This window comes from Apium graveolens, chromosome 10, assembly GCF_009905375.1.
Source record: "Apium graveolens cultivar Ventura chromosome 10, ASM990537v1, whole genome shotgun sequence".
In the NCBI taxonomy this organism is placed as follows: Eukaryota; Viridiplantae; Streptophyta; class Magnoliopsida; order Apiales; family Apiaceae; genus Apium; species Apium graveolens.
The window spans coordinates 204,881,606-204,885,285 of record NC_133656.1 but is presented as its reverse complement, the minus strand read 5'-3'; the positions used below and the strand labels follow the sequence as shown (position 1 = coordinate 204,885,285).

General features: G+C 32.8%; 1 pseudogene; it reads left to right on the top strand.

Annotated features, from left to right (window-relative positions):
• The first annotated feature begins 314 nt into the window (after positions 1–314).
• LOC141691693 (putative WRKY transcription factor 2) lies at positions 315–895 on the top strand (annotated as a pseudogene).
• Positions 896–3,680: the final 2,785 nt, after the last annotated feature.

The following is a 3,680-nucleotide window of genomic DNA, read 5'->3' as shown; positions in this document are numbered from 1 at the left end:
TCTACGATTTTCATCAAGAATCTGGATACCTAATGTACTAGAATTGAAAGAAGAAATCCTACGGGACGCTCACAACTCAAGATATTCCTTACATCCAGGAAGCACAAAAATGTATCGAGATTTAAAAGAAAATGTTTGGTGGCCGAACATGAAGAAAGAAATAAATTGGAAAAATGTTTTATTCTAATAAAGAACAAAAAGTGAAAAATATGAAAGACTAGAAGCAAAGATAACAGTATATTCATATTTACCTATTCCAAATTTTAATACTTATGCATATGCTACAAGTGAGTATATTCGTATCGCACTTATATATGCATGGAAAAACTCTAAATATTTTTAGCTACAAGTGCACAAATACTGGTTGTACAATAAGGAAATATGTGGAGAGGGCTACCCATGATCTTAAATTAGTTATAACTACTTATGAAGGGAATCACGATGTTCCTGCTGCTCGTAATAGCAATCAATAAACTCTAGTGCTTCCAATACAGCGCCTTCATCTGCTGGTGCATCTCAGTCCCATGTTCACAGACCTCAGTTATCACAGCTTTAGAACAACATGGCATAATTTGAGAGGCCTCAGTCACTAGGCTCATTTGGTTTACCTGGAAGGCAGCAAATGGGACCTTCCCATGGCTTTGGTTTTGGAAGGAACCAACCAAGCTTGGCCAATCTAGGAATGGCTGGATTAGGTCCTAATGAAGGTAAGATGCCTGTAATGCCAAACCATTCCTTCTATGGACAACCTCGACCAATGAGTGATATGAACTTCATGCTTCTGAAAGGAGAACCAAAACTGGAGCCGATGTCGGAGCCTAGTTTGAACAATAGCAACGATTCATCTGGCTATCATCAATATATGAGTAGGTATCCTCTTGGACCTCAAATGTAAAGTTTTGTTGTTCCAACACATTTTCCCTTTGTTTGAAGGAAATAGAAAGCACAGCTCCATATATCATGGGACTCTTTAGATTGTGCTAAAATTCCATTATATTTTGTTGGTTTTGACTAATTTGTATGGGAGTGACATTAGGAACAAAATTTTACCAAAAGGTGATATATACACATAGTAGCTCCTGCTACTATTTGAACTAAAGTTTGAGCTTGGTTTTATTATAGTTATGCTCTATTATTACAGGGGTAGGCATTTATATGGGAGTGACATTTAGAGTTTTTCCATGCATTTAGAGTTGTATATTCGTCACGCACTTACTATTTTTCACTTACATACGAGCAGCAGGAACATCGTGAGCTTGCTTTTTTATCTACAAAATATTTTCCTGGTTAGTTTCACGCGTTAAAATGAAATTATATTCATCTCGCACTTACATATGCATGGAAAAACTCTAAATGTGTATATGCTTATTACTGGAAAAAGTTAAGAATTAAAAAAAAGTAAAATAAACCCACCCTGGAAAGGGTTCAGGTTGTACCATCATGAAGATCATCAAATAACATCAGTCTAACCTGATTTCAAGCCAATCAAATTTAAAGAGATTTTGGTCACCTAACCACAGAACCAGGTCACACCAAAGCGTCGTGGTTAGAATGCAGAATACAAATTATCGGGTTCTGGGAATTGTTTACTCATGAATTTGAACAGGACGCTTGTCCTCTTTTTCTGCCTCATCTTGTAAACTTTTTAGCTCCTTTTCCTGCCATTTATACAAATTTATATTAGAAAGTATGAAGAAAATGCAAATCAGTTAGAAATCATAGATATTACTAAATTTAAAAGTAGAGCCATCCCCTGAAAGATAATACAACATATGACCACCATAATATCATTGGAAAAGGCATACAGAAATCTAAACAACGAAGATGTTTTATTCCCAAAAAGAAATCCATATATCAAATACCTGCTGCAAGAAAAAAAACAAATTCACAGCTGGAAATGGTAACTTATGCTTTGCAAGTTTTCCTTCTGAAGTTCAAGCTCATATCGTTTCTTCTGCTTCTCAGCCTCACGCTTGTTTTTTTTCCATTTGTTTGATTAACAAATTCTGCTCACGTTTCCCACCTTTCTCAGCCCTACAAAAATAAGAGAATTTCAGTTCAGACACAATACAAGTGAATGAACAACATGTAAATGACATGATTATTATAGATGCATACATGTCAGCTCCAATGTATCATTGATACATTTAGTTTTGCTGACATAAACTAAATTTGAGTTATGATAATTTTGAATGCCTATGATTAAATCCTTAATCGGCTATCAACTGTTCCTACTAGTATGTCTGCCACTCACTCGTCAGTAGATATAAGTCTTACTAGGCTAATAACATATTCATAGTTACTAAATATAATAAAAGAAGAATAAGCAAGAAGGAACATACCAGCTGATTGCTCTTGTATTTGATTTAATAATCTCTTTCTTGGGTAAATAAATGGTCTAATAAAAACTTGAGATCTTCACTCTGTTTGCATTTCAAACTTCTTGTCATCACCATTAAGCCCTTTGAGTTGAGGTTTAAAATCTGCGTACAATGGATAACCAAAAAATGCTTCAAATTGAAAATGAATCCAAAATACATGAAGATTTTTTAATGGTGGAGGACGAGAATCTCTGTGCAAACAGTCCATGGTGGAGGACGGAATCTCTGTGCAAACCATTACAAAGGTCTTCGGAAGTCGTACAAAGGTCTTCAGAAGTCGGAAAATTACATCCTTACAACTCAACTTAGCTTCAGCCTTCAAGGTTAACATATAAGTTTGTCAAATAGATGGATATCAATCAATCTAGAAGCAGTATTACTATTTACCTAGAACTAGAAGCATCCAAATCCATATACAACAAACTCCTCTCAGGCATTTCATCAAACACCTTAACCGCCTCCTCAAACTTGTCATTTCCCATGTACCCATCAATCATACTATTCGAAGAGACCTTATATCAAGAAAATTGAAGGCTCGAATCCCCAAATCCAACCCGAGCTAAAGCCCTAATTTTCAATTGAAGATTCAAAATCAGCCCTCAAAGAGAAAGACTCTAAAACAATTAAATAAATATTGAAAAAGACCTAATTCTGATGAACTTCAATACTAATCAAAGAAGGCTAAAATCAAAGTTGTTTTATGTATGTATATATTATGAATACACATTAAGAGAAGATCGAGGGGGAGAGAGTGAGGTCGATTAAAGAGAGGGAAGAAAGAGATGAGTGAAAGTTGAGGGTTTTGATTTGGTCTATTTGATTTTTTGATCTGTACAAAAATTTTGTTTGTCGCTCCTTCAACCAAATTAATCTGCCTTCCCTGATTATATCTCTATTTCATATTTTTTATATTACTTATAAATATTATAAAAAAATTAAATATACACATTGTATTTATGATAATATATTTATTGATTTAATTAAATTTTAAAAGTTCATAGCTATTACAAACTGTTATTTTGACAAATAAAATTTTAAGTAATTTTAATCAAAATTTATTAGTTTTAGTACTAATTAAGTAAAATGTATTAATTACATATTCAAATAAATTATTTTACTTGTTACAAAATGTTCATAAGTCAATCATTTCATATAATATTACTTTTCAAGACGAATCTATGAATTATTTATCCAAATGAAATATTTATAAAAATAAATTTTATTTTTGGTTTAAATTTAAAATTTTATTATATTCTTAGTCTATAGCAACACATTATATCATCTTAGCTCTACTTAACA